The following is an 11,702-nucleotide window of genomic DNA, read 5'->3' as shown; positions in this document are numbered from 1 at the left end:
GTCCCCCCTCACATCATTGACATGGCTAAAAACTTAGATATCTCTTTATGTGAAGAGAATGATAAAATTATCTGGAATGCAAATTCTGATGGATTGCTCTCTGTCATTAGCTTGGAATATCATTAGAGCTTAGTCTCCTATGGTTAATTGGTACAAAATTGTGTGGAAATCAGGTCTTCCTACTAAAATTTCTATTTTCATGTGGAAATTTATACACGGAGCTATTCCTTTTGATGAGCTAATTAAAAAGAAGATGAATCTATCTTACTTCAAAATGTTGTTGTTGTGCTCATAAAAAGGTTGAAAGTTTCAATCATTTGTTTTCTCATGGTGTTATGGCCAATAAAGTTTGGAATTATTTTGGAAGTTTGTTGGATTTACCAAAGTTGCCTATCTCACAACATTTTGGAGGTAGAGATTGAAAGTGATAATCAATGCTTAAATTGATATTCTCCTTGGAAAAATTCCCGACCCTTGGCATCTAACTTATATCCTTCGGAAAATGGAGAAAACATGTGTTGTTATGCACCTTTCTTTCTCTCATACATTAAAAGAAGGGAACAAATGTGTCGACTTCTTTGCTAATGAGGGTATTAATGAAGGAAACTACTATGCTTACAATTCCATGAATGAGGTTCCAAGAGAGGCAAGATTACTTGTTAAAGAAGACTATTTTGGGATTCCTTTGCTTCGTATAGGTTAATGATCTTGTTTATTTTTTATTGGCTTGTAATTTTTTGTTTCTTGAAACTTATATTGGGTTGGGATGAGGGGGGTAAGGTTGTGTGTTTTTGTTGTTGGGTTTTGGGGCAAGGCAGGCTACGTCCTTCCTTGTTTTGATTTACCTCCCATTTGATAATGGTTAATAAAATTTTTAGGTGGCCACCTAGAGGTGTAAAGCATGGTCGTGTCGGGCCTGGCACAGCCCGTAGACTGTCGTGCTGGGCCTTGGGTGGCACAGCCTGCCTTTATGGCCACCTCTCCACCTAGAATAAACTTAGGGGTAAAAAAAAGATAAAAGAAAAATATCTTTGAGGTCAATGATATTTTTAATGACTGTTTTCCGATTCTTTTAGCATTTGAAGTGAGTAGCCAAGTGATAGTGATGGTAACTTCTACAACAATCAGATGATAGAGATATTTGGAGATGGCATGGAGTCGAGTGTAACTTTCTTGGATCAAATGGTCACATATTGGTGGCTAAGTTTGATAGAGATGTATATAGAAGGCTAGGAGGAATAATGGCAATGTAATGTAATAGCTTAAGCTTTTAGGTTGAATGATTTTTTAAGATGGTAATAGAGTCACTTTGACCAAATTGCCTAGTATTCGATCCTTATTACCCCCATTTAATTATATTGGGCTTTCACATAGGAGGTCTGTTAAAGAATAAAAACCTATAACTTAAGCTTTTAGATTAAATGGTTCTTTAAGAGGTTCGTCATGTTATTTGATACTCTTTTTTTTTTTCTTAGTTTCAAATCTTGTAGAGTGGATCAAGTCAAGGGTGATTGGGGGAAGAAGAAAGGCAAACAGTGGGAAAGAACAAGGAATTTTTTTTGTTAGTTTTAAACAAATTATCTTGAAATTCCAACGCATAGAAAATAGTAGTCAGGGCTGCATCTCTGATGAAATGAAAATTCCTCAATACAGTAGTCAGGGCTGCATCCCATGCATAGAATTGATGACACTATAACCATTAGGGATGTCAAACGGTTTGGGTTTAGTACATGTTTGCCTCTACTCTAACTTAACCCTCCAATGTTCCCACCCGGATACAACCCGACCCAAACTTATAGGCTTCAACCCGATGGCAGGGACGGAGTCGGGGGTGGCGGAGGTGAGCCATGTGCCCCCTCCCCTATGCCTTGAAAGTCTCCTTATTACCTATTTAAATCCCGCTTAGATTTTGGCCTCCCTACCATGCTTCCTAGCTTTTGGCCCGGTATCCATGCTTGCTAGCTTTTGGCCCTCCTCAATATAAAATGTAGCTCTACCCCTGCCTAATGGAATGGGTCAGCCAAACCCAAATCCAACTTGAGTTGAAGAAAGCCCTAACCTGACCCCACACCTGAATAAGCGTGACCTTGAACTAATTAAGTCAACTTGGATTTACTGTTTGGGCCAACGTGGGTTATATTCTCCTCCATATTAACTACCCTCCCCTTTAATAATAGCTGATAAAATTTTAGGTTATCTTTGGTTTGAAGGAAAATGCAGGAAAAAAAAAGAAAGGTAGAGAAATCTTTACAAATCTTGTATAAGTTCTTCTTTTTTTTCCTTCTTTTCCCTACATTTTCCTTTAAACCAAACATAGCCTTAAGGTTACCACTCCACCTAGAGTAAAGTTAGGGGTCTGAAAAATTTCTTTCACTCTCTATGGGAAGATAATAGATGTGCTAGCCTTGTAGCGAAAGGTCTTTTTGCCTATATGAAAGAGAGGTTATCCTCCCTAGGGAGCTCTCTAATCTTCTCAAAGAAGACTGTACGAGTCTCTCAATCTTTTTTGTTTGTTCTTTTTTTCTGTTAGGTTGTGTTTGATTGCAGTGCAATTTTATTTGCACTAGTATAAATGCATGGGAATGCAAATTCTCATTTAATTTTGTTGTGTTTTACTTTATTCTGCTTCATGTCTTAATTTACTTCATTTGTACTACAATCAAACAAGATAAGCTAAAATTTGAAACAAAAATAGGTCAGAATTTACATTCAAATCATTTTTATTGCCATAGCTTTGCATTAGTGCAAATTTATTTGCATTGCAACCAAACACAACCTTAATGATTGTTTTTCTTTTTTCTTTGGGGGTTGGAGTGTGTGAAGAAGTGAATTTTGCATGTATCTAGGGCAAGGCATGCTACGTCCTCCCCTATAAGTCTTTTAATTTTAGAGTGACCACCTTTTCGAAGTCACATCTCCCCCCCCCCCTACAGAATGCTCCCCAAAAACATCCCACAACACATCCCAATCATGTATTATTGGGAGCATTTCCCAATGACAAGTATTGGAAATGTTCTTAATGCACGCTGAGGTGTGCATGTGGGGCATTTTTGTGTTGCATTCTGTGGGGGCAGAAAAAAAACTGCATATTATCTTCTATCATGTTGATATCCCAATTCCCACCAAAGAAGAAGCATATTTGCTTCCTTCCTAATATACTTGTTTTGATAATTTGGGTTTGGGGAATCCTGATCACCTGCCAACAAAAGAAATTCCAATGCCCTACCAACATTATCTCATATGGATCACACATCTCATGTATAATAAGTTCCACTTTTATGGTGGGTCCTAATTTTATAGTGAGATATTTGGTGTTAGATTGCGTTGGTAGAGTGTTGGAATGGATTTTGTTCGCAGGAAATCCCAACTCGAGTTTGGGTGTTAAAATGACAAATTAACAGTACCATACCATGTGGGATACTTGTTGGCACGTGAGACCACAGAGAGGAACAGGGAATCCTGCCATATTGACGTGTGAATGGATAGGATACACAAGGGTGCAAGAGTAGCCATCTTCCGTCTTCCAATTCCAAGTGATGAACACAAGAGTATTTCTCCAAGTTGAAGTTTACTATCTGTGAAATACTAACGACAGATTGTTGTGTTCAAATGTTTGACCCCAAAACTCATTAATTGCTAATTCAAATGCAAGTGGTTTGCTTCTTTTATGAGCACAAGTTCATTGTATAATGAATCATTTTTCAGTTGTTAAATTCTACAACTAAAATCAAATAATTTCCATTCACGTGGCCTTCCTAGTACCAACACCCCCTTCAATGTTAATTTTATTCACCATCTACACCCAGGTGAGGGCCAGGGATGCAACATGGGCCAGAATTCTTCAAATCACACAGGTAGCCCGATTTGTAGTTATTAATAGTTAGACCTGTTCATGGGTCGGGTAGTCCATCGACCTGCACCTGGTTAGGCTTGAACATGTAATTAAACCCGTGAGCCTGACTTTGAGCCCAAAACACCAAGCCCGATTGTGTATTGAGCCGGGCTCGGTATTTGTCAAAAAAGCCCAGTCCAGCCCGACTCATTTATATAATATATAATATATAATATATAATATTAATTATAATATATATATATTTTAATAATTTAATATATACATTTTTTTAATATTTTTCTTTATAATTTCTCTCTCTATTCAGTTGCTTCAGCAGCAACATGAGCTATATACTTCGGGCTCAGGCCCAGGCTTCGGGCTTTTTATGAGGACCGAACTCAGGCCCAAGTTATAGACCCGATAGTCGAGCCTAAAAAATATCTGTTAATGCAGAGTAAAAGCTCGGCCCAACCTATGAATAGGTCTACCGATAGGTGAGGAGAGGTAAGTGGTAAGGAAGAGATTTGAAGTTAGCTAAGGTTTATTCCACCGGGTGGGTATAGAAGATGAATGGCACGAGGGTAGCTAAGTTGAGACAAGTGAAGAATGATATCCAATATTTCCAAATAATCATTAACTAGCATTATATATCATAAGGGTGCAACTTTTTTGGGTTAGGGTTTATATATACATATATATATAATATATATATATATATATATATATATATATATATATATATATATATATATATATGTGTGTGTGTGTGTGTGTATGTGTGTGTGTGTATTTTGAGAAGTTGTTGTTAAAGCCCACAACCCACTACCACCATTCAAACAAGTTGCTTTTTCATTTTCTGGAAAGTTAGATACATGGTAATTTTTGAAAAATTCCTGCTAAAACCCACTACAACCCCCCACCATTCAGACGTGGCTTTTTTGTTTTTCTAGAAAGCTAGACACATTGCATTTTCTATGAAGTTGTTCCTAAAGCCCATAGCCCACTACCACCATTTAGAGACGTGGCATCCTATTAATTCAAGAAATAGGATTCAAAAAGTGGGTAATTTCACTCCTAAACATTCTCAATAGTCAATTATTCATTAACTTAACACATATTTATCCATAGGCTATTAAATACAAATGATGAGATTCATTAAAAGATTACCATAAACCCATGTTTGTTTTCAAATGATTTTTTTTTCAAAAAGAAAATATTTTATTAATTATAAACTTGATTTTAACTTTTAGGAAACATCCTAATTTAACTTTTAAAAATAAATAACTCAAAATAGATTTATTAGATAAATAGTAAATACCAAATAAAGTGGTTATTGTTTACTAATAACATCTCATTTAATATCTTAAATCAAATTTAAAGAACATAAATTAATAATGGGTATCAAATAAAACAGGTCAGAATAGATTGTCAATTATAAAGATGAAAAACCCATATTAGTTTTTTTTTTAATTTAATTTTTGATAACTAAATAGTAAACTTCAAACTAAATTATACACACATTTAGTTACCCCATACTTAGTGTGGGGGTCATTCTCTAATCATATAATTAAAAGAATTCTTGGCTTATATATAATAAGAAACCAATAATAAATATGGCAAAAAGTCGATCGAATAAATACAATATAATAAAAGATCAACCAAGTACACATTCATGTTTAATACGTTGTTGTTCAACAAGTCGGAAGTAAAAAATCTGTCATATTTTATAATACAAAATGTATATAAGATATTAAGTACACTTATAATATATGATTTGTCTAACTATGTTTATTACTAGTTTGCTCAATGATGGAATGCTTATATATAAAAATCCAAATTTGAATTCGAGATTGAACATAATTGAATCAAAATTAGATATGATCTGATTCAGTTTGATAAACATCTTATATATAATTTAGATTCAGTTTTCCTCATTGATCTCTTCTTAACTCATTTGAATTGGCATTTTCTGCACCATGACTAGTAGTTCCTGGTAGAGAATTTGCAATTCTCCATGACTGGTAGTTAAAATGGTTCAAAGCCCATCTTTATTAAAAGTTGGATAGAGTAATCAGGATAAGCATCTTAACATCATTACATCCAACTACATGCCTAAATGCCCCTCCACTTATTAGGCTCTAGATAACAATACGTGATACATGTATCACGTCTCCATCAACGATGGATGGCAGAGAAAAATCGCAACGAAATACATGACTACTAACTCATAGAAATGTCAAAGAGCAATGTCACCGACTGTGTAGGAAGAAGAATGATTAGTGTCAACAAAATCTCTCTCTCTCTATCTATCTATCTCTTATAATTCTATTAGCTTAAGGCTGTAAATCGGGTCGATTCTAAGAATTTCAACTATATCAAGTTCAGGTTAAGGTTTAGATCCATTAAAAATTTAATAATTTCTCTGTTCGATCAAAATTACACACTAGCAAGCATAGGCTCAAGAAAATCATGGAAGAAGAATTGAAACGATTTAGAAATATCCTTTGCTTAATTATAGGAGATAATTTGCTGCAAAATTGAATGACTGACAACAGAATTATGTCACCTGAAAGAATAAACCAGAGGTGGAGCAGCCCACGGGCCCATTGTTTGATTTGTTCCCTTTGGCCTTCTTCTTCCCAAGAGATTGTTTGAAGATTGGGTTTGGTCAGGGTTATTCATTAGGATACAACTTGCACGGTCTCAGGTTGAGAATTTGCTAAAATTTGAATAAACCCCATCAATGATCACTAAAAGAATAGGATTGTGGTCTCTCACAAATCACAATAATGGTTGGTAGATATCTAACTGCAGCATTAAGAAAGTATTAATAAAGAGGTGGAGTAATGGGAACTCTATCAAGCTTCTTCCAAATCAACAAGTGAGAATGCCTTTTATTAGTCCAGGTGTAAGCCCAACGAAATCAATAACCCTACAATCATCTACAAAGTCTAAAAATTATGAGATTTCACCTAATGGTTCAGAGTATTTGTTGGATTTATTTTAGACCGTGTCGGATTGAACCAATATCTAATTTATTGATAAAAGATAAGACCGTGTCAATAGACCAAGTTTGTATTGGACCTAATCTAAATTAAAGCTATTTTGAACAGATTGGCTGGTTCAGAAAGTTAAATTATATTGGATCAGTCCAGAATGATTAAAGTATTCATCGAATTAGATTGAACCTAATCCATCTGTAATTGACTCATATTGAACCAGGTCAGATTAAATCAATATTCAATATTTGGTTCATTACAGCCCAACTCCTATATACTTAATCTAAAGTTTTATATGCATCTATAAGCATTATATCAAATATCTACAATATATTATATATACACATTTATATAATGATCGATATAAACAATGAATTGCCTTTTTCATTGATCACACATTATACATGTCTTCTTATGGTTCCCACCTTGTCTTTAGGGCAAAGGAATCCAAAAGTTGCACAAAGTCGTCGTTTACTAAGTACTAGCAATTCTTGTATCTGACTCAGTCACAAACAAAATGCCTTCTGCTAAAAAAATTGTTATTGTCAAACCATGTTTTTTTTTTTTTTTTTCTGTCTCTTTAACAAAAAATATTCCCTCCTTAAAACTTTTCAAAGAAATTGTTCCATTATGCAAATTCCATGGCATTAACAAAACATGCCTTGGAAATATCATTATCCATAAGTCATTAATTTCTATTTTATTTTAAGTATTTTTGATAGGGCCATTTGATGACTGTTGAAGTTGATGAATTGAATGCCTTATCAGATGAAGCATGCAATAGTCACAACCTATTTAATGACTTAATAGCTAAAATATATATGTCAATAAATAGGAATGGCAATGGGGCGGGTTTGGGGCATCCATTTTCCATTGGGGACGGGGCATCCCCGAATTTTCCCCGTTTCAAGGTAATTTTTTAAAAATTATCTATTTTATGAACAATTTATACATAAGATATATGAATTTGGGGGTATTTTAGGAATTGAATTATAATACTTTAGAGGTAATTCAAAAATAAAATGATGGGATCCTAGGATTTTAAGAATTTAGGGAAAACTTAGTGATATTTTAAATATCAATATTAAACATAAAGATATTTTACTAATTTACCTTCAGATTCGGGGCGAGTTCAGAGAATTATATATAAAACTCGTCCCCGGTTCAAGGAAAATATTTTTTTCCCATCCTTGTTTAGGATCAGGGAAAACCCAACCCGTTCTTTATGGGGGAAATTGCCATCCCTATCAATAAATCATTCAATTCAGCCATCCCTAAGTGCCCATTTGGGAGGGCTGAAGCGCATCAGCTGGCTTTTCAAGATGGGCCTGACTTGGATGACCTATAAATTATGTTTGGTGAAAAATCTAAAGATCCCAAAATTAAGCTGATTGATGGACTATCTGCTTCACTGAAGCCCTTCCAAGCAATTGAATTAGTGTTCAGTTTGATTAGATAGGGCTGAACATTATCTATACTATTACAAAAGTCGATACCATGATTTTGGTGTAGATCACAAAAATTAAATTTGATAATATATTATTAATTAATACATTTATCTTTACTTGCACACGTGCATAAGCATATGCCCCTATGCTAGTTCAGTTAAAATCGAAAAGTCAAGTAAAACATGTTGATTTTCGGTTTTGGTTAAAAAAAGAAGGTTCAATTAATTTGGTTTTCAAATTTTTTGGTTTTTGATTTTTAGAATTGAAAATTCCGTTAACCGAAAAAATCTAAAATAACCAAATCTTATTATTATTATTATTATTATATATATATAACATTATAATGAAATTCTGTATTAATTGAAAATCAGACCAAAAAATTTGAGTTGATTTTTTCAATTTTAAGATATTTCAGCTTTTGGTTCAATTTTTAACTAAATAAACCAAATGTCCACCCCTCCCACACGGACCTTAAGTTGTAAACAAGTAGACATTAAAGACAATAAATTACGCATACAGGATTTTTTTTTTGGGTTGAAGCATAGAGGATTATAGAATATGGTTTATGGGAGTGACAAGTAAATTAATTATCAAAACCTTAAATAAATAGTATTAAACATTACAAATCAACATTCAGAACGAACAAAAAATAAAATAAATAAATAAATAAAACAAAATGTCCTTGCGTGGAGATGAGTCATGGGTCAAGGAAGGGTGATGATGCAATGTCGAGGGTGGGAGGGCGGCTCTCATTCCACCACTCCATCCCTCTCACAGCAGATGGGTCAAAGTTAGAGGACACAGTTTTTGGTGATAGACATAGTAATCCGATTCATCCAAGCTACAGAAACGCCAGCCAGCCAGTAAATTCCTCAACAAGAGTGTTTTGATGAAAAAGAAATAAAAAATAGGGTAAAATATAAAAGCATCCCTGAGCTTTCTTACAATCATAAAAATCTTTCTTATAGTTTCACTTTAACAAAAACCTCTCTGGTATTTTTTAACAAAATTGACAAAAGCCTCCCTTCCATCAATAATCGTAACGGAAAATGTTAAACCGATGATTAAATCTTTGCAAGTACCTATTTTACCCTTTCCAAATACGCTTTGACGATTTCCATCTGTTGGAACATTCCACCATTGATCATCATATACTCTCTCAGTGCACTATAATTGCCTCCAAATGCTTCCAGCAGAGTCCGCAAATAAACGCCTTGCGCCAGTGCAAGCACCATTATTCCCTCAGCCTCTTTCTTCTTCGCATATAGTTCTGCGTCTGCAACTTGTTGGCGAGCGTTAAAAAAAATGCCTCTGCAATTGCTTTCTGTACCTCGGCCTCTTTCTACTTCTCATACAATACTGCAAAAGTACAAACAGATATATATTTGGACTTAATTCCTCAGAAATCATAGAAATTTCATCAAGAACAGTTGGATTTATTTAGATAAAAAAAAAAAACATAAAGGACACGATTGGATTGATCGGCAATGCTCCATACCCGGGTTTCATACTCCACCACTGGCCTTACTCAGTAGCTCGACTTCTCTGTGCGGGTCAATGCGTTCATCCTCTCAACTTCTCTCTGCAACTCAGCCTCTCGTATGGTCACCACCTTTGCTGACTCCACTTCCGCCATCTGAGCCTGCCGAGTCCACTCCGCTTTCTTTGCCGCCAACTCCGCGTTGGCCTCTGCAACATCAGCCTCCTTCTGGTTCTCATATATCCTCACATCTGTCTTCACCTTAATCTCTTCCTTCTTCCCTTCTCCTTGCCTTTGGGTTGATATGATCCTTGTCTGCCCTTCACGAAGCTTTGCTCCGATCTCACCTTTCATCTTGGCCTCAGCCACATCGATTTGAGCCTAGTTGGCAGCCTTCATCTGGGCCTTCTGGCCAAGGTACGAGAAGTACTCATGACCAGGCATGTCAACCAACTACTTAACGTTGGCGTTGTAGATGAGAAGGACAAACTGGTTGAGTTTCAGTTGAACTTTCTCGAACACTTTTTGCTTGAACTCCTTGGTTCCTCTGAAGATTTCCTCCATGGTCATCGACAGTGCTAGAACTTGAGTCTCACCCTTGATGATCCGTTGAACAATCTCCTTAATGTGGCTAGAGAGATGGGATTGAAAATTTGGTTTTAGCCATTTATGACTTGCCAGTTATATGTGTAGTATTTCCTTTTTCAGTCAGTTTGTTTTCTTCCTATAAGCCATGACAATTTCTTTTCTACAGGGATTGAAATTGATGATGAAGAACAAGCCCGTTTTGTGGAACATGTGGACAAGGATAACAATGGAATTATAACATTTGAAGAATGGAGAGATTTTCTTCTACTCTATCCCCATGAGGCTACTATTGAGAATATTTATCATTACCTGGAGAGAGGGTATACGTATATGCATGCCTTGTAGATATTGGGGAGCAGGCTGTTATTCCAGAAGGCATCAGCAAGCATGCCCATGCAAGCAGATATTTAATAGCAGGAGGTGTTACAGGAGCAACATCCCGTACTGCGACAATTCCTCTTGATCTTGCATTATGCCTGCCATAAAAGGATATATGGCGGAAATGTGGTTTTTTGGGATTTTTCCAAGGGAATGGATTAAAAGTTCTAAAGGTAGCATCTGAAAGTGCTTTAAGGTTTTATACTTATGAAATGCTGAAGAGTTTGATTGTCAATTCTAAAGGGGAAGAAAAGGATTATATTGGTACTTCCGAGCGCCTTGTTGCCAGTGGTATTGCAGGTGCAATTGCATAGCAGCTATTTGTCCAATGGATCTTGTAAAAACTCGATTGCGGACTTATGCTTGTGAAGGTGAAAAAGTTCCTAAACTCAGAGCTTTAACATAACACATATGGATTCAAGAGAGGCCTCAAGCCTTCCTTATGCAGGAACAGACCTTGCTGCATATGAGACCTTGAAAGATATGTCAAAAAGTATATATTCTCCATGATTGTGAACACCGCCGGGAGAACGAAGGGGATCTTTTCTGCGCTCATAGCCTCTACGTCGAACGTGTAGTTTACCGGAGAGATGTCGAAGACAGTGTAAAATTGCCCCGGAAGGACCTATGCTTTCTTGGCAAGCTTGATGTCTCGTATCCCGATGCCGATGATCACTAACTACTCCGATGGGCTTGCCACTTTATACATGACTGTGGGCGAGTACCGTAAGAGACGTAGAAGAAGAAGAAGAAGAGAGAGAAAGAGAGAAATCAGATGTAAAAGGGGGGCAAATTTGTATATTTATAACCAGTGGGGACCCGTGCATGGCATGGGTTTTTGTTACAAGATGACGGTAAAGAGGTCGATGGGAGGGGAAAGACGACGATATATCGACAAGGCGTATTTTAATAAAAATATGCAAAAGAGTAAAATAGGTATTTGGAAAGATTTGATTACCGGTTTAACGTTTTCCGTG

At 35.9% G+C, this 11,702-nt stretch overlaps 2 pseudogenes; one reads left to right on the top strand and one right to left on the bottom strand.

Annotated features, from left to right (window-relative positions):
- Positions 1-9,361: 9,361 nt before the first annotated feature.
- LOC104594494 (flotillin-like protein 1 pseudogene) lies at positions 9,362-10,440 on the bottom strand (annotated as a pseudogene).
- A 45-nt stretch (positions 10,441-10,485) lies between these two features.
- LOC148801056 (calcium-dependent mitochondrial ATP-magnesium/phosphate carrier protein 3 pseudogene) lies at positions 10,486-11,315 on the top strand (annotated as a pseudogene).
- The last annotated feature ends 387 nt before the right edge of the window (positions 11,316-11,702 follow it).

The sequence above is a fragment of the Nelumbo nucifera genome, chromosome 3 (genome assembly GCF_055504915.1).
Source record: "Nelumbo nucifera cultivar China Antique chromosome 3, China Antique-T2T, whole genome shotgun sequence".
NCBI lineage: Eukaryota > Viridiplantae > Streptophyta > Magnoliopsida > Proteales > Nelumbonaceae > Nelumbo > Nelumbo nucifera.
This window is presented reverse-complemented; position numbering and strand designations above follow the sequence as displayed.